The sequence below is a fragment of the Mirounga leonina genome, unplaced genomic scaffold (assembly GCF_011800145.1).
Source record: "Mirounga leonina isolate KUSES-001 unplaced genomic scaffold, KU_Mleo_1.0 Mir_127, whole genome shotgun sequence".
Lineage (NCBI taxonomy): Eukaryota > Metazoa > Chordata > Mammalia > Carnivora > Phocidae > Mirounga > Mirounga leonina.
Genome location: NW_023270316.1, coordinates 51,171,248 through 51,191,075, shown reverse-complemented (window position 1 = coordinate 51,191,075; position 19,828 = coordinate 51,171,248). Strand labels below are relative to the sequence as shown.

Below are 19,828 nucleotides of genomic sequence, written 5' to 3'. Positions count from 1 at the left end.
GGGGGGGGGGGGGGGGGGGGAGGGCAGTGGGGCCGGAGTCGCAGAGAAAAGATGTTTTCAGCTGTTCCCGTGAGTAGATAATTGGCTAGAGCACGGTCGCGAGTGGCTGGGAGCTCGACCCCACGCCTGCTCCTCCTGCGTCCCCGCGCATCTCAGTTCTGGCCTGGACCCCAGGACCCCAGCCGCTCGCTGTTTAAATTTGTTTTATCTTTGCTCTGCTGGAGAATCAAAACTATCTAATATTTTTACTCAAAGCGCTTCGTGTCATCATGCTCATTCTCAAGACTGAAATACGGGAAGGCGTGCTGGGGTGGGGGAATGGGCGAACAGCCAGAAACCAAGAGGCGGGAGGAGGGGGGCGGCTAGTAGCAGGTCCGAAGCATTCTATCCTGGGCTAGCGACTCCGCCGCTCGGAAGTGACCCCGACCGCGGCGGCGCCAGGAAGCGCGGGGCGCGGAGCCCAGGGCGGAGAGCAGCAGAGGAGAGCAGCGAACAGGGCCTTCCGAGCCGGCGGTAGAGGTGTGAAGGCACGCGAGCAGAACGAGCTCCGGGCCCCGCCGCCTGCGGCCTCCAGATTATGGAAATAGGATTTAAAATAGCGCATCAGCGCCTACAGCAACTCCCGGGGGAAGCAAAATGTCCGGGGAGGTGGGGCCGGAGCAGTGGGGAGAATGGGGGGTGGAGCTTGCCGTCCCCCAGCGCTGATCCAGCCCCACAAAAGCAGCTCAAATCGACTTGTTATCATACCAAAGGCCCAGGCTGGCTCAGAGGAGCCCCTTTCTTTAGGTTTTAGCAACTTCGCAGGCAACAGTCTCGCAATCCTGAGAACAAACACAGCCCACAATGGCCGGCGTTTTCTCGGAATGCAAATGTTGCGGGCTCCGCAAAGCTGGGTTTCTGTTGCCGAGCCTAATGCCTGCTTTGTGAAACTCGCGTGCAGACCCCGAGATTGACACGGGCGTCACGTGACGGATTAGGGCTCTAGGAAAGTTTTCAAAGCGGCGACAATGGGGGGCTCAGCCTGATCTGATATCTCCCACAGTTTAGGGGGAAAGAAAATCAGGATATATTCTCATATGTAATAGGATTAGCTTTTCCATTTCAAGTTCTATACAGCATGTAATTTATTTTTAATTAGGATTATATCTACCAGGAAAGGGAACTAGACTTGGCTGAAAAGTGTAATTCTAAGGATGGATGGGGAGAGGGGTATTTTTTAACCTTTTAACTATTTAAAAAATATATAAGACCGGGGCCCATCGTTTTTCCTTCAACAGGCTCACTCCATCCGATAAACCTTCCAGGAAAGTTTGCAGTAAGTGCTCCTCAAAGCAGAGAACGGAGGCAGCTCTTCAGAGGCAGCCAATTCATTCTTGTAACGGAAGCATATTTTGTAGAAATCTCTCAGAATTCCTAAGTCGCTGGGTTTTGCTGGGGTTTGCTCTCTAGAAATGCAACCAAGCTCTTTTCTATACTCCAAATGCTAACTTTATATTTTTTTAAAATGCACCTCCCTGCCCGTTTATTGGGCTGCTGATACTGGCATTGTGACTTTTAAACTTTAATACCCACAGAGCAACATCCTCCATAGTCCTGATTCAAACTCAGCAGTCAGACAGTGAGACAGTTTGAGGGTAAAGGTGACTGTTGTTTAAACATTGATTTTTGGATTGAGCCCAGTGCCAGATGCTCACAAACCCTAGACCATGTCCAGGTCTTGGGCCATTCATCCTTTTGTGTGTTCTGTGTGTCAGGATGCTCTGGGATACCCACTTAACTTGACAAGAAACAAAACACGGCTGTTGATTACAACATCCAACTTGAGTTCAAATCTGATACCATTGAATTGCTGTGTGGCCCGGGGCAAGTTAATTGATTTCTCTGTAAACTGGGCTAATAGTAATACCTTGTAAAGTTGACCGGAGGACTGTGTAAGATAATACAGTGTCAGGTGCTTAGGAAGCTCTGAGCACGTGTTAATTATCATTTCCTTTTAAAGCAGGAGGAAGGAACATCAGAGGCTGGATCATCTAAACCTCTTATTTTACAGGTGAGGTATTTGTTCAGAAAGACAAAAAACAAAACAAAACAAAAAACAACCCTCCTATTTCCTGTCTGCTTCTTTGCTTTAGTTACAACTATCCTTCTGATTCCTTTTTTTCTCCCACCCTTCTGGAAATAATAATATATATAGTTGTAGGTTTATAGGTCCCAAAGGAAGGAGAAAAATTTTCATGTGAGGGTTCAAGTAACTTTAAGGCTCTCATGTCATTTCAAAATCTTTTGGTACCTTACCCTCTCATTGAGATCAGATGATGGCAAAAAGGAGTTTCCAGTGGACTTTTTCACCACTCATTTCCACAAAAGCCATGTATCATGACAAACCACCTACAGAGACAAATATTCAGTGAACAGCAACCCATTATTCTGGGGGGAGAGGGCAGGAACATTCCAGAAGACTTTCATTCTTAGGATGCTCAGGAGCACCAGGTGATTTCCTGTGACTTACATGGAGCCAATGTTTGACCCAGTGCTTCCCCTTACCATTCGCCTACTAGGGCTGCCATGAACTGCCTGGTTTCCAATAGAAATCGATATTCTGGAGGCTGGAAGTCCAACCTCAAGGTGTGGACAGGGTCCTGCTGAGGGCTATGAGGGAGAATCTGTTCTATGCTTCTCTCCTAGCTTTATTAAAAAAGAAGAAGAAGAAGAAGAAGAAGAAGAAGAAGAAGAAGAAGAAGAAGAAGAGGAAGAAGAAAGAAAAGAAGAAGAAGAACAAAAGAAATCCTAGACTCTGTGTGCTAGCCCTGAGGCTGGAATTCTAGAAGAAGAAGGAGACCCACCATCAGGTGTGAGGATTGCTGTGATGGAGGCCTACCCGGCAGCCCATGCCAGGTGGCTGCCCACAGTTCTTAGGGGAGTGGGATACCCGAACACATGCCTCATGTCAAGAGCAGTGGTACAAGTATGCATTGCATGCCCGCGTGAACCCAGAGGAGGGGGGTGCAATTGTGCTAGGGGGCAGAGATGTGCAGGGAAAACTTCCTGCAGGAGGCAACATTTAAGCTGAGTTTTGAAGGATGAGTAGACATGAGCTAGGGGTAGAAAGAGTGAGGAAGGGGTGGAGATGAATAGGGCTTTCCCTCCTGAAGGAATAGCAAGCTCAAGGACGTGAAGATCCAAGGGCTGGGGTGTAGGTTGCCATGAGCGGCTGGGGGAGGGGCACTGGGGCAAAGAAAGTCAGAGTGAGCAGGTTGGTGCTTCATATACTGCGTTAAAGAATTCCAGTTCTACTCTTAGGCAACGGGGTTGAAGGATGTCATTCAGAAATCACAGGTTCACCAGGGTAAAGGGAGGCCAGAGGAGGGGCAGGGCAGGGAAGTGGGACAAAGCCTAAACTGGTAGACTCTGATCTGGGAGGAAGGTGAAGGGCAACTCTCTGAAGTGACTGGTGTGGGAACAGTGATTGGCTAGTTTGTGGTCTGGCAGAATCCCAAGAAACTCAGGACAGAGAGGCATGCACTGAGAGGGCACTTGCTGTCTGTGGGTCCAGCCAGAGGACCACTTCCGTATGTGCCAGCCTGCCTTCCCCGCTGGCTGGAGGGGCGCTGGAGCCAGCGCGGCAGGAGAAGCTGGTGGGTGGACTCCGGCATTGCCAGTCCTCTTCGAGAATGCCGTTCCTCCCAGGAACCTCCTCTCAGATGTCTGGTTCCAAGGAGAAGTCGGGCAGGCAGCAGGATTTTCTTTTTGCTCAGAAAGCTGAGGCTTCTCTGGGTTCAGCCAGAAGCAAGTCCAGAGTCCCCACAGAACATTTTCTGTTGGACATCCGTCCAAGACAAATGGTGGGGGTGGGAATGGGGGCGGCGAGGAGCCGCATGTTCTATAGCTGCCCACGGCCTGGGGTTGTGGACAGAAAGCCAGTGTTCCCCTTATCACCCAAGGACTCAGTGTGTGTGTTGCGGGGAAGAGGGGGCGATGAAGAATTTCCCTGGAGCTCTTTGGTTGGAAAGTATAGGATATGGGATGTGGCCTGGGCTCCTGGGACCTTGCTATGGTTCATGGGCACTCTGAGGCAGAATTAGGGCCAAATTACACAGTTCATGGGGGAAGAAAAGAGGCTGTAGATAACCAAAGGAGCCCTCAGTGAGGATCAAAAGAACCACAAATCTCTGCTCAAACCATGCTCAGGAGTTCTGTAGTTAGGTAAATTGAATGATTAATTGCTTTCAGAGCCTAAAACATGTTGTTGCAAATTTGGGGTTTTGTTATTAATAAATCGCACATGATTCAAAAGAAATTAAAGCAGGGAGCTAGAGCCTTGTCAAGGCAGAGAGAATTTTAATCATTGGCTGGTGTCTCTTTTTTCTTTCCTCAAAGTCATTGTTCTGTAAGTGCTGAAGACTTCTGACTCAGGCCTTCCTTTGCATCTGATGGCTTGAACTCGCCTGCTCCAAGTGGGTCACAATCCACTTTTGAAATGGAAATGAAGTCTGCATGGCAGCCTCACCCTCAGAGCCCTGGGACCCAGGCCCAGCCAGGGCACAGCAGAGCCTGGTGTTATAAATTTCTCCGTAGATCTGAGAGCAGTTTTAGGCCATTGATCTCATATCACCCAGAATCAAGACGGAGTGACGGCTGATAAACTGCATGGTGACAGGCTGTGGCCTTGGAAGAAAAAAGTCTAGATGCGGGATAAAAAAAAAAAAAAAAAAGCTGACGGATTAGTTATCGGCCTCCCGATTCTCCTCACCCTGGATTATTGCTGAACACTTTAGAAGCATTTATTTTCAGGTAATTTTACAGTTGTCTTTTTGTCCTTCAGAGGTGCTTTGGTCTATGAAACCACTCCAGAAATTTAGATGAAATCATTTTTATATGTAGTGCTCCACAGCCCCCTCCCCCCCCCCCCCCGCCCCCCAAGTCCCTGAAGCTGTGCTCTTAGGCCCAAACCCTTAGGAGGCTTTTACCTGCAGTGCAGGGAACTGTGGATGCAAATAATCATCAACATTAATGCTAATTCATGATTCTTCTGCAGCACAATCCTGCCTACAGTCCTCAAACGCTACGGTAATAAGGGCCAAAGGAGGAAAGAGGCACATGGCTGGGGGGTGGGCACAGCAGGGGAAAACGCTTCATCCGTGGTCAATATGTAAATGGATATTTTTCCTCCAAACTTTCTGATCCTCTCTGGGCTCCAGCCCTTCTGTCCAGAGGGCAGTGTGAATCACATGTTATCCTCCAGGAAGGCCCAGGCCCTTCAGAAAGATTTTGAGTAGGTGAGGTGAGAGGGCTAGGGAGATTAGGGGAGTGTGGCAGATCATTTGTGTTCCGGGATGAATAAAGGTTGAATTCTTGCCGCCCTGGCTCCAAGCTCCCGCTTTGGTGTCCAGTGTGGGAACCCGAGATGGGGAAGAATGGGCTGCTCCACTCATTGAACAGAGAGCCCTCCCGGGCATGGCAGGCCGTTTGTAGGGCATCAATCTTGCTTTGCTTTGCCTGGGGAGCCTTGTATAGAGGCCCATGGTCTCAGGGGACTGAGAAGAAGGTTAGATGGAGGGATCAGAGCCCCCACAGGGAAAAATAATGTGACAAGCTGTCAGAACATGGCGACTGGGTGACTCCTGTTCCCTCAGTGGCCAGGGGGCCCTGCCGGCCCTGCATCCTTCAGGGCTGGGAGCTGGGAGGAGGGAACAATATGGGATGTGTGATGGATTACACACCTTTCCATCAAACCCCAGTGGAAGCTTTAGCTGGACTTCTGGAAAAGGAGGAGTGGAGTGGCTCTTTCCAGGAGTGGAATGTTGTGAGTCGACTATTTTGGAGGGAGTGTCTAGTGAGACAGGGGACATGGAATCTCTGGGGGTCAGAAAAGCTGCTCACAGAGGTCAACTATGGAGGTAGGCCTCCAGGAAGAAATTCAGGGGTGATAGCAAAGTATATCTTATCAAAGTTTGGGGTAGGAGTTCCTTTACTTAGGATAATTGTATCAGTCAGGATGGGCCAGGGTATGCTTCAGTAACAAACAACCCCCAAATCTCAGTGGCTTAAAACAGCAAGTGTATTTCTTGCTTTCTCTGCATGTCCATCACAGGTAGGCTGGGGAAATGCTGCATGCTCTCCTCACTTGGGGACCTAGACTGAGAGAGTAGCCACCATATGGGACTTTCTCCTTGCTGTGGCAGAAGGAAGAGGGAATGCAACAAATTGTGTATTGGCTCTTAAAGTTTCCACCCACATATGACAGACTTCACTTCTGCTTACATTTCTTTGTCCATTTCCAAGTCCTGGTAATGTAGTGCAAAGCACATTCTGCTTCGTTATTAGAAGGTAGTTTTGAGGGAACAAAGCAGGAGAGCAGGACCAAACCCTTAGACAGGCCGAGTACCAAGGCATGGGCTCTGGGCTTGCCTCCCTTTCTCAGGTCTTGGATAAACTATTACTTTTTTTTTTTTTTTTTTTGCAGCAGGAAAATAGCAGTTGGGAGAAAGGCTGGTCAAAGGCATATGTGCCTCTAAATTCAAGGAAGGTCAGAAATAAATTAGAAGTGTCCTCATGTGACACATTCCTTAAAGTATAGGCTAAATTACAGCTTCAGACTAATTAGTAAGGAAATCCCCCAAGAGTGAAAGATTGAGTATTGGTAATGGGATTACATGTCCTCTCACCTGTGCTTGGGGGAAAACTTGCATAAAGTATCTTCATTAATCACAGTCCTAATGGCTTTTACTTTTACCACCATCAACCCACTACCAGGATCAAAAACATTTTACTAAGCAGCTGTCAGAGTATGGAACTATGCAGTGCTTTTCTAGTAGGGTCAAACGCTCTGCCTTTTAGGAGTTTATAATCACACAGACGGAGGTACCAAAGGCAGCTAAACAAATACTGAGAACAACATGCATGTGAGTATTGACATCTGGGGAGCCAGTGTAATCAATAGAGAAGGGATCAGGAACAGTGTTTAGAAAGGACAATTTAGTTCATCATTGTGTTTGCCATCCACAATGCGAGGCACCGGAGTATACGCTCTCACTCGCGAGGACGTTTTGGTCACTGGGAAGGCAATACACCATCACACAGCTTCAGTGTAATGTGGGGAGTGCGACACAGGGATCTAAAATTTAGCGATCAATTCCCAGGAGAGAAGATCAGCTTCTGGGAGCTCACTGGAAAAGGGGGGAGATGGCTCAGCAAACTCCTTGTGACAAGGAGGGGTTATTTTCGGCCAAGCCTTGGACTTGGGAGTAAGCATAGGGCAGGAATAATTGCCATTGTGTACTTCCTAGGCTCTATTTATAACCGTCAATATCCAAAAGACTCGGAGACTAGAATATCTCCTATTAGAGATGAATATAATATAATATTCACTTCTTTTTTGAAGTAGGCGAGGTGTAAGTAACAGAAAGTAATGCAATATTTTAATATAGAATTTAGAAAACTTGAGGAGACACAATATCCTATGCAGGTATCCTAAACAGCCTGTTTCTAAATTTGTTAAATGAGGTGGCTAATTCTTGCCCCCACCTGTCTCAGAGATGAGGTGAGGGTTCCATGATATAAGGGAGGCAGAGCCTTTGGGAGCCGTAAAGCCGTGAACACAGTAAGCCTTAGGGCTGATGGGCTTGCTTGCCCTAAAGCAACACCAAGCCAGTTTGCAGACAAGTGTGGAGGGCGGGAGATGAGGAAGGAGGGAAAGCAGCTCGGAACAACTGCTGAAGCACAAGAGCAGGGCTAGATCTGAAGTCCATGGCAGGTTTTCAGCACCTTTGATCTAAGAAGTGTGGGGCCATGGTAAAAGGAAGAAGGGTAGACCTCTACTCCACTGGGGTGGGGGTGGTGGCTAGAGGCTGGACAGGGTCAGATAGGAGATTGTTCACTGCTTTATCCTTAGTGCCTGGTGTAAAGAACTCACCAATAAATATGTGTTGGAAAGAATGAATGAATGAATGAATGCAATAACATCTCTTTCAATTGTACCAGGGACATGATATTGATCTCTGTCTCTGCACATATGCAGGAGACACCTGGTTCATTTTGTAAGCGTGAATCTGGAGAGGTGGTCTGGGCAGACTCAGTGTCCAAGATTTGGCTCAACACAGACATCCTAAGGCCCATGGGGCCAAGGTAGGAGGTGCCAGACCTTGGTCAGTACTACTAGGAAGTCAAGATACCACAGATGCAATGCCCCACTTCCAGACTGTTCTGCCTGCTCCAGGTTCCATTCCTGGAAACATTTGGCCCCTCTTCCCTGAGAGCCCTCAGGCCGATTCCAGTTCCCTAAAGCAGGGCTGGCTGCCTCCCATTCACCTCTGCTCAACTCCTGGCTGGTCAAAGCGACTTCAGCACCTGCCCTTCATGGGCTCTTTCTCCTTCATCAGGGTCTACATGGCATCACTCTTTCCCTGCCTTCAGCTCTCCTGTTGCCAGACCCAGCTCAGAGGTAATTCCAATTCATTCATAGATAAGCTCATATTACATATCATTTATCAAAATCACATTCACATATTAAATTCTGTCTCTAGGAGAAAGGGGCACGGTCCCAGTACACATCTTGGGAAGTTTGTTACTTGTCACGCATCCTTTTGATACGTTCCAGATGGCTCTCCTTATGTCCTGTCCTGCCCTGTAGGTATTTCCAAGACTTAGAACACAGCCCTTTGCTGAGAATAATAGCAGTAGTATTTCTAGTAATGGTTACGGGTGTTGTGCACTTGATTCTTGCCACACATTGTGTCAGGCAGTTCACTTAATTTTTTCAACCGCTGTATAAAATAGCTCTAATGACAATTTTTAAAGAAACTGAGGCTCAGAGAAATTAAATAGTGTCTGCAAGGGCTCCTGGCTGATTAATGGCAAGGAAAAATTTACTTCTGACTTCTCAGGCTGACTCTCACCCTAAGTCAGGTCTCTTCCACTCGGGCCTGGATGATTAAAATCGCTTCTGAAGTGAGCCGGCTGCTGGAACACACAGCACCTTTGTGTGCTTTAGAAAAAGCCTCCCTTTTCTCTGGATGGATGCAGTCCTGTGCCAGGGCACAACACTTGGCAAGCAGAGCACAGGATGGAATTCAGTTCCCAGTGGCTACCTCAGACAGGAGAACTTACGCAGTGAACAGCCTGCACAGCTGTGCATGGTGACCCCAGAAGGGAGTCCTCTCTTTGCCTCTCATGTTTCTCCCTCTTCAAAACATTCTCATCTAGGATGATTTCAAAATATTCAGCAACCAGTAAGGCATGGGCACTGACCCATCAGAATGGACAGTACCATGAGTCTAGGAGCAGGGGAGTTACAGGCTTCCTGCTGAGCTAGGCATTGACTCTTTTATTGCTTGATTGCAGGAGGTTGGGGAGATTGCTGCGCAGGGGCTAAGGTGGCACTTGGGAGCTCAGGGCAGTGCATTTTTACTAACCAGGGTGGCAGTATTTTAGTATTTTTACAAGCGGTGCCGCTTTCTTGGTGGGTGTGGGCTGGATATTAACTCAGCTTGTCCCGCTCAGGAACCCTCCACAGGTCGAGATCCAGTTCCATTCATCGATGGTGTCTGGATATATATCACTTAGCAGTCATCAATTTCTACTGACAACAAGGATCTTGACATAAATGATCGTTTCAGAAGAGGCTTAAATTTAGGTGTGGTTATTATCAGAGCCAATTTCAGGCTATTTGCAGACCTGCCTCCAGGGGCGCTCAAGATGACCACCTGTCCACCTCTCTCTCAAAGATTTCACTCCCTCCTCCTCCCTACTGCCCCCCAACAGGAGGAAACCCAACCTGGGGTTAAGGCCTAAAGGATCCACAGAGACTTGCAAATGGGCTACAGGGTAGGGGAGATACACAGATGTTAAACCTAGTGATGTTAGCACAGATGTTAAACTTGGTCCCAGCTGTCGATCAAGTATTAAGTTTTATTCCTTTTCTTACTACTTCCCATTCCAACGGGTAGTCAGATTCTTGGTATTTCCTTGATTATGAGGGTTTTCTTTTCTTTTCTTTTTTTTTTTACTGGGCAGAAAATAAAAGCTGCTTGAAGAGCCAGAGGGGAAGCCAAGAAGGGGCATGTTTCGGGAGGTGTAAATGAGGGTGTGGTTGGAGTCTTCCCTCTGTTAGGAAGGTAGCAGGTTGTTGTGCCCTGGGGAGGGGGCCAGGCCTCGGAGGGAGTGGCGCCTCTAGGGAGTCTACCTCTCTGGGTCTCTCAGCCTCACCTGAAGAGACCATATGGTGTCCCAGTATACCCACTGTGACTCACTGATGGGAGGCATCACTGCGGAAGCTCCTGGGACCTTTGCTCAAATCTGGGGACAGGAGCCCCAGTGCTGACTACAAGGAGTTTCTGACCAGTTCAGCAGGATAGTGTTTTAGAGCTAAATTTAATACGGAATTTAAAGAAGTTGAATTTAACAAAAACAGTGGTTTTTTTACACCTGTATTGTAAAACACTCTTTTCAAAATTTATTTATTTGACAGAGAGAGAGATAGCAAGAGAGGAACACAAGCAGGGGGAGTGGGAAGGGAGAAGCAGGCTTCCCGCTTGTGGGGCTCGATCCCAGGACACTGGGATCATGACCTGAGCCGAAGGCAGACACTTAACCACTGAGCCATCCAGGCGCCCCATGCCTGTATTGTAAACAAAGTTTTACACCTGCCTTAAAGCTCTTTCTAGGCCTCTCTCTTGGATCTCTGGCTCTACCACTCTGTCTCTGTCTCAACTCATCTCTGTTTTTGTCCTTCCTCCCATGTGGCTGATGTGCTGATAGTGTGGGTCTGGGTGGCCTGCCTCAGGGGGGAGCCTGTCTGTAAGGTGGAACAGAAGAGGCAAGGAGCCCTTGCGGGCCAGCTCCGCCGTGGTCAGTAGGGGCCCTCAGCTTTCCAGGAAGCTGGGTATGGCTGTGAGACTAAATTCTGCAATAGCTTCTAAGCAGAAATGTCCTATGTGGTTTTTGGAAAATGGCTTGGATTCCCTTGACCTTATTTGTCCTTCTTTCTTTTTTCGGTCCAGAAGAGGAGTCAGCAAACTTCTGTAAAGCACCAGATAGTATTTTCAGCTGTGAGCCGTATGGTCTCTGTCCAACTACCCAGTTGTGCTGTTGAACTTTGAAAGCAACTATAGACCATACATACACAAATGAGTATCGCTGTGTTCCAATCAGACCTTTTCAGCAAAACAGGCAGAGGAGCGGATTTGGCTTCTGGGGTTAGTTTGCCTGTCCCTGGTCTAGGATGCCTAGATGGAGCCTAGAGTGAACCATGAGGTGGAAGTCATGTACCGAGGATGGCAGAAAAATAAGCCAGGAGGAGCCCAAGTCCCCACTTTTCACAGAGCCACCCCGTGAGCCCTCTGGATTTCATTTATGGGAGAGAAATAAAGTTCTGTCTTGCTTAAGCTACCGTCACTTGCAAATGAGCCTAATCCTGACTAATACACCATTCACGTGTGGTTAAGCCCAACTCACCAGAGTAGGAGACTGCTGAAGAATGTGGAAGCAGAGCTCTGGCTAGGAATGAGGCATGCATTTTCCAGGAGTGTGTCTTGTACTCTGTATACCTCCAGGATTTTCTACCCATCTCGATTAACTGAGGCCACAAATAAAACTCCGTGATGGGTCTCTGTGTGCTCCATAAGGTGGTGAGGGGCGCGCAGAGAGAGCTGATGGAACTGACTTGTGGTCCATGTCACCAGTAGGCCCTGGGGTTGGTAAGATGCGACATTCCAGCGGGAAGGCTGTCTCTGCCAGGGCCACACACCGGAACCCAGCTGTGACACATGCTAATGAGATTTACAAGGTGCAAATGCAAGTGTGCTGAGTTTTAGCACTGCTTTTTTTTTGGCTGTCAATTGGAAGCTGCGCCTGGATCATTACTATTGGAAAAGCCTATGGCGCCCTTTACTAATCCTTTCTGGTGTCTGAGGGACTGGCTCTGCTGAATCCCTTGGGGATAGCCAAAAGCCCAGTTTGTAGGATCTGGGAGTCTCATACACACTGAAAGAACAACAGGGTGATAGAAACCTCAAGAGCAATGGCAAACCCCTGCAATTTGGCTCTGACTCCAAGAATGTTCCCTTCTCTACAGCTTCTGGAATGAGGTTGCTGACCCCTTGCTAGGAGCCTCATCCACTCTCCTGCTCCAAGTGATGCTGCATTTGTTTCTGGGTGCAGACAACTGTTTTATGGGAGGCGACGGGGTTGTCAGTTCTGTAGAGGAGAAAGCAAGGTGGTGATGTGCCTGTGCTTTGTCTTTAAGCACTTAAAGGGTGTGTGTGTGTGTGTGTGTGTGTGTGTGGTGTTTAATGAGCCCGTTGTGGGCAAATTGTTGCCTGTGTTTTATGAAAGAGGGGAGGAATGAGCTACTTTCAAACAAGAGAGGTTTTGAGTAGGCTACAGAAGAAAATCTCAGCCTTCAGAGTGTTCAGCTGCCACACTGGGAAGCTGACATGCCAGATCTCTGATCTGAGCTGGTGCGGTGTAGGATGAGGTTTGCAGACTTCAGAATCATACAGAGCCTGGTTTCTGCTTGGCTTTGGGAATGTTGCTCAACCTCTTTGTGCCTCAGTTCCCTAGTTCACAGGGGGACTCTGTGATAACTGGGACTCAGGCTCCTTCTAGCTTATTTCTCTGCTTTCCTCAGTAGATACTTTCACCTCATGGTCCAATATGGCTGCTCTCACTCCGGCCACCACACATGCATCCGAGACCTGGGATCAGCAAACTACCACCCACAAGCCAAATCCAATCCTCCACCTGTTTAGCTTGGCAGATAATAGTACCACTGACATGCCAGGGATGCTGTCAGGAATGGATGTGATAATATTCATAAAGAGCTAGCACAGCATCTTACCCACAGCACATGCTCAGAAAATAGGAAATGACAGATGAGACCCCACTGGCCCTGGGCAGTTCAAACATTCCATCTCAGTGGGGCAGCTAAATCAACACCTGGCGTCTATGTGGGTTGGATTGCAGGGAGGGCCAGGCACCTTCCTTGTGAAGGCCTTTCTGGTTTCCTTTCTCGTGTCTTCATCTCCTGGATCTCAGGTCAAAACTTCCTATGGAAGCCTTCGTTGGTCGGAACCCTCACCACACACTCACAGGACCCCACGGACCTCGCTTTGTCACGTCGGCCTCAGCAGCTGCTGTTTGTGGTTTGTGGGATCCTTAGGTTGACGCCCCCACCAGACTGTGAGTTCCTAGAGGGTAGGAACTCTGTTTTTCTCACCATCGTATCCTCAGCAGCCAGCTGAGTACCTGGCATGTAGCAGGTGCTCAATAAATCTTTGAAGGGTGAATGAATGAATGGAGGTTGTGTCCCTCTGGTTGTGTATATCTGAGTGCTTTCTGTTCTCTCAGATCAGTTTACATATCCACTTCCCTAACACAGACTGGTTCTGCCCTTTGCCCCTGGTTTCATAGGCCCATCAGGAGGGTCTGTGCCTCAGTGAGCTCCCAAACCGCTGGTTGTAGAGGCAGGAGGCTGACCCGGAGGCTTCCAGAGGATGGAGGAGTCAAAAGGCGGGGGAGCTGTCAGATGGCAAGAGAATTTTGCTTTAGGGGGGCTGCTGCATAACTGTCTGCTTTCAAAGGCTTGGGGCTAATCAGAATTTCAAAGGATACTTTTAAATCTAATAGAATTCTACCTGCAAGAGCAATGAGTGAGGTGGGAGCTCTTCATTGCTCTAGTTGTTATTCCAGGCTTGTATCAGCGATAGCTAGGGCCTTGCGATTTTATTTCCATTCCTGCACAAAATGGAAAAAAAAATCTAACGAATGTGATAGCGGGCTGGTGGTGATGGCAAGATCACAAAGAAATACTCCACCCAGCTCCTTGTGTCGGTTTATTCTAAGGAGAACAGAAGAGCTTAGAAAGTCAACAGAAGGGTGCCATTTTTGGCTGACTGGTCCTAAGAGGTAAGTCAAGTTCCCGCTTTCCTTCTCCAGAACAACCTTGGCGGGGCTTCATGCATTAGACCGATGCTTAGACAGAATTTCACGTAGAAAATGTTGAGAATCCACTTGGAAGTTAAGATCACTAGTATGAACACTTTTCATTGTTTTTACAACTGTTGCTTTTGACAACAGTAGTCTTGGGGAAAATGGTGTAGAAGAAAAAAAATAAAACAACCCAAACAAGCCCTTCTCAAAATCGTGGCAGGGGGAGGCAAGGAAGCTGGGAGAATACGCAAGTACATGTGGCATTTAAAAAGACCTGCACCTGCTTTTCTCAGACCGGCTGGCAGACTATTCAAAGAAAAGTACTGTTCTTTCTGGAAATGCTCAGGACGGAGAGCATCTGCAAGAGGGTTGATAGAAGCTTCCTGGGATCGATTGCATGGAGACCGTGCCAAGCATCATTTTAGACATTTGAACAGAGTGAGAACAGGTAGAGTGCTTTAAAGAGTAGTTTGGAGATTTTGACACCTTATGAGTTTTGCTTATGTCCGGGAAATGGCAGAAGCAGCACTCATCTGCTTTGCACGCAACATTGGTATTTGCATATTAAGCTGCTTTATAGCCAGGTTCCAGGTGCTACTCTGAGATGCAGGAGAACACGAGCATTCCTCAGCCCATCTGAACAGCAGAAATATCAGCTGAGAGGTGTCCCGCGCAGATCCCTAAGTGGGGCCGCATCTTTCCCAGCCCCTGGGCTCGGCAGTTAGAGAAGTAATTCATTGCATGAGGCTTCCCAGTGACCTGCCTCTCACCCCCTGGCTGCCCTAGAGCCTACATCCTTGATTCTGGTTCTTGGAGCCTAACCTCTTAGAGACAGTTACTGAAATTTAACGGAAAGCCTGTGAAAAGAATGATGTATTTGGTCCAATGCGATAGCTATTCCAAAAAGCTGTGCCTGGGCATTATTCCTGAGAAACTACATTTAGTTTCTCACAGAACACACAAACCTGAAGGGAACAAACGGCCAATTCTGCTATTTAAAACCATCATGCTGTGCCTTTTGTCGAGTGCAATTGCATTATCTAATGAATAATCAATGTTCAGCTGACACCTGAGGGTCCAAATACCAATCCTGAACAGAAGTCACTGATTTGTTCTGTTTCTAACCTTTACCACTGAGCTTATTTTCCTAACATTGAACCCCTCTTTTGGCTCTGACCCTTACCCCAGTTTTAGTGGACATCCAGAAGACCCATGGGCCCTCGGAATGCAGTTTAGGAGGGATGGGCTATATGCAAACTAGTGGACCCACCTGTGACTTTAATCCCTGATTACTTTTAGCTCCTTTATTTTTTTCTCATTTATTTATTTATTCATTCACTCAACAAATATTTCTTTGCCAGGTCTCTGCCGGTGCTGGGCCTGAGTAATGATTTTGGTTATATCCCTGCCTCCGGGAGTTTGCGGTAGTTGTAGATGCCAGGATGTGGCTGTAAGTCACCTCAACTTTGGGCTTTCTCTCTCTGGGTCTCAGATCTTGGAATGGATCATGTCTCTGATTTCTCAGAGCCTGTACGTTCAGAGTCAAGGCCTGGCTCTCCTGGGTATGGAAAGGCTCTCCATGTGTTTAGTGATACCATGCTGTCCAGAGGTGGCAAAATCTAGTGGGTTGATTCTGCACTACAGAAGAGAATGTCTTTCATCTTTTCACCTCATAGAAGTCCAGCGTGGTATGTCAGAGCACCCGGAGGGAAGCGACCATATTTTATTCATCTTTACTTTCCCAGCTTCTGGCAAAAAGCCAAGCATGTAGTAGGAGTTTTCAAAATGAATAGAGTGTGAATGGATATATCTGCTCAAAGTATATATCTTAACTGCAGGATCAATGGGGTCATATTCCCAGGTGAAGGGAAGCTTTATTGTTCTGGTGCATCATTCAGCTTCTGAAATGGAGAGAGGAAAGAGCCATGCATCAGCTCCCCACGAACATAGCCTAACTGGATGTGACTGGACACACACCTAGCAGAGCTTCTGGCCTCTGTTTGCAGAAAGTCACGGATTAGGCACAGATACTTGCTGCAGATGGGAGTTGGCAGGAAGCAACTGTGCTTGGAGACTGATTAAAAGTTTGGGGACCAAAATGGTCACCGGTGTGGAGTCCTTTCCACGTATCTGTTTCTGGAACCAGGATTTCACTTGTTCCACAAATAGCATGTGGAATTCTGGTCTGGTGATTGAGGATACCATTATGAGCAAAACAGACAACAATCCCTGTCTTCGTGGCATTTTGTAGAGCATTCGTGTGAGGGTGTGTGTGTGATCAGTCAGCAAAAGAAATGCGTATAGAGTGTATTAGAACGTGACAAGTGGCCAGGAGATGCGTAAAGCAGGGAAGGGGATGAGAATGCAGGGATGGGGATAATTTTAAATAGGGAGGGTAGGGAAGTCTAATTGAAAAGGTGACATTTGAGGAAAACATCTAAAGCTGGTGGGGGACTGAGCCGTGTGGATTTCTGGGGGAAGATACTACAGACAGAGGGAAGAGGTGTAAAACCTTTGGTGGCTTGTGCCTGATGTGTTCAGGGAGCAAAGAAACCAGTGTGGCTACAGGGAAAGGGAGACAGATCAGGTAGGGCCTTTCAGGGAAGGGGAGGAGCAAAGCATTATCCATGTGTCTCCCCTTTCTCTACACTTGCCAAAATACTTCAGCTTGTTTGAGGGCCTATGCAGGTCAGTCACCAGAGAATCTGAATTAAAATGTATCAGAAAAGAGGGGCACTTGGGTGGCTCAGTTGGTTGAGCTTTAGACTTTTGGTTTCGGCTCAGGTCATGATCTTGGTGTCATGGGATAGAGCCCTCAGTAGGGCTCTGTGCTCAGGGTAGAGTCTGCTTGAGATTCTCCCTCCTGCTCCCATATACACTCTCTCAAATAAATAAATAAATAAAATCTTTAAAAAAAAAAAGTATCAGAAAAGAAAAAAAAAAAAAACAACAGTCACTGGCCTAAGATAGGGATGGAATGCTGAGATTTCTCAACTGTGAGTTTGGGTTCTATGGGTCAGGGTCTGGGGAGGAGCATGGCATCCTTAAATTCAGTGCCTTGGGGAGTTTAATAAAGGTAATACAATTTACAAAGATGAGCGTAGAGCATAGGGGAACAAGAAGGGATGGTGCTATGTCCAAGGGGTTAGCAACACCAGGAGCCCATGCCTCTGCTAGGCCTGAGAGAGCAGGGGGCGGAGAAGTTACTGGCACCAGTGAGGGTAACTCTATGGAGAGGTCTACCTAGCAAAGCCATGAACTTCGGTTGAGGTCAGTCCATGGGGAACCACACAAGAGCAGAAGTAATAAATGCCTACACCCATTCTCTTCTCTCCTTTAAGTGCTCCCCATGGGCTGACCTCCCCTGGCAACTGCAGAGCAAGGGGGCTTGTTGAAGTAGTCTACATGGGTCAGACGTCCAAGTTAGGGAGCTGGGCGGAGCAGGATGGAGAGTGGACCTAAAGGGGTGAATGGAAGACACCTGACATACTTGCCATGGCCTAGAGAGAAGAGGGGCAGAGGGGACTGAGGAGAGAGGAGAAGTGACACCGAGAAACCACCGAAGCAAGGTGGCCTGTTGCGGGTTGCTGCTCAGAAGCCAAGCAGCCCGAGATGGTGTCTCTGAAACCCAGAGGGGACCACCCATTGTCAGCTGTCAGCCTGCTGCCCAGCGTGTGCTCTGTTTGAAGCCATGTTTATCTGCATGGCGAGACTGTCCAGTGCCCATCAGTCCATCATCGACAAACAACACCAGCAGCCTTGAATGTGCCTGCAGATGGGAGGTGGAGGACTCAGACCTCTTTTTAAAAATTAAGTTCTAAAAAATAAAATTGTATATTTTAAGGTGTACAATATGATGATTTGATGTACACACACACACAGTGAAATGATCACTACAGTGAAGCTAATTAACATATCTCATATAGTTAGCTTTCGTGCGTGCGTGCGCACGTGTGTGTGTGTGTGTGTGTGTGTTTGTGGTGGGAGCACCTGAAATCTACTGTCTAAGCAAATTTCCGGTATCAATACTTTATTATTAACAAGAGTCATTGTATTGTACATTAGATGTCCGGGATTACGGAGAGGCATGCTGGTATGAAGGCAGAGGCTCATCCCTGGCTGAGGTGGGACTGGACTGAACCTGTTTAGCAGGACAGTGGTGGGCCATGATGTTTCAGTTAACACAATATAATGGGGAACATTCCTGGGCAGGACAGTGGAGCTTCAGAGTTGTAGCTTTGGAGAATTTAGAGTTCTTAATAAACTGTCAATGGCATTAGGAACTAGGCAAATGTCTCCATTTCTGTGGATTTGTTTTCTTCGGTTACAGAGCTGACTTTGAAATTGATGATATGGATGATTGGGAATGTTTGAAATTTCATGACTCCAGGTACAGCCCCAAATCCTGAAGATGGAACCCAGCCCCTGGCTGCCTCACCGCATTGATCTTGTGGTCCTCTCCCATTGTTCCCTGCACCCTAGTCACCTAGAGCCTTATTTCAGGGCCTCAAAGGGCCATGCTCCTTTCCACCTGTTGGCCCTCCCCTCTGATTCCCTCTACCTCCTCCTATAGCCACTTTGCTCCTTCATTTAGACTCAGCTCAAAGTCACTTCTCCACAGAAGCCCTCCCTGACATTCCAGACAGGGTTGCATCATGGCTTCCGTTCTCTGGTAGCATCTAGCCCATCTCACACCACTCACAACTGTAATTAAATCCTTAACTGAATGACTAGTCATTTAATGTCTGCCCCCCTTGACTGTAAGTTCTGATTTGCTGCTGCCCCGTGCTCGTGCATAGAAGACCCTTCGTAAATATTGGAGGGAATTATTGACCAAAAGCTAAAAATGAGTTAAGGAGTGGGTGTACACACATTGCACAGAAGAGACTCAGAAGAAACATAGATTAGGAAGGATATTTGCTGGCCCTCTCCCCACACCAGCCTTTCTTGGTGCGGGGAACAAGGAGCAGCTGAAGGCAAGGATAGGAGGCGGCGGAAGGCAGGGAGCAGACACAGGCAGACACAAATCTGATTTCCAGTCGATTTCCCAGACACCTGCGGATGATGAAGAAAAGCTGTTGCCAGATGTCTCAACACTGATCTCATGCTCTCTAGCAAGAACAGAAAAAGCTATCCAGGAAATATTGACAGAAGAAAGCTTTAAAATGTGAGAATAGCAACCCTCTTGCTCTGCTAACTGATTTGCAAAGGTCTGGGCTTGAGGCCTGAGGTGGTAACAGGTTCAAGCCAAAGGAAGTTATTTTAACTGGTGTCCTGACATCTGGGGAATTCAAGAGCTGGCAAAGCGAAGTGGGCTATTTATAAAATAGTAATAAATAAATAAATAAATGTTTGTAGCTTTCTAGTCGACCAGAACAACAAACACAAGGCATACTGTGATTAGAATCCACCAGCTCCAAATTATAAATCCGTCAGGAACAGACAATAAAATGCCAGGATTAAAACCAAAATCTTTATTTCATAATGGCAGATTTATATTTGTGGGGTGGGATGGTCTCTGTAGAAGAGGTCACATGTTAAACACGGGCCTGACAGGCTCTGAGGAATGCTTGGTCCCGAAGGAGGATGGAGTTAAGGTTTATGGAGAGCTCAGAGAAATGAGTTTGGGACCCAGGAGGAGGGCATGAGGGAGACTAGGGAAATAGGTGAAGAACAGAGTGAGAAAGGGAGTGGGAACCGGTGTGTGAAGATGATGGGGGGAAGAGGAAGCAAATGGGCAGAGGAGCAAATCTGATGGACACATACATGCCCATGGCAATTCTCCCTTCCTCCCTTCTTTCCTTCCTCCCTCCTTTCCTTCCTTCCTTCCTTCCCTCCCTCCCTCCCTCCCTCCATCCTTCCTTCCTTCCTTCCTTCCTTCCTTCCTTCCTTCCTTCCTTCC

The 19,828-nt window shown here is 47.6% G+C and overlaps 1 long non-coding RNA gene across 1 annotated transcript in view; it reads left to right on the top strand.

Annotated features, from left to right (window-relative positions):
* The window catches only part of LOC118009368, a 64,805-nt gene that overhangs the window by 37,994 nt on the left and 6,983 nt on the right, over window positions 1-19,828 (top strand). The window contains exon 3 of the long non-coding RNA XR_004678905.1: window positions 2,000-2,050. This is a non-coding gene — a long non-coding RNA (uncharacterized LOC118009368). The remainder of the gene's footprint in view (window positions 1-1,999; window positions 2,051-19,828) is intronic.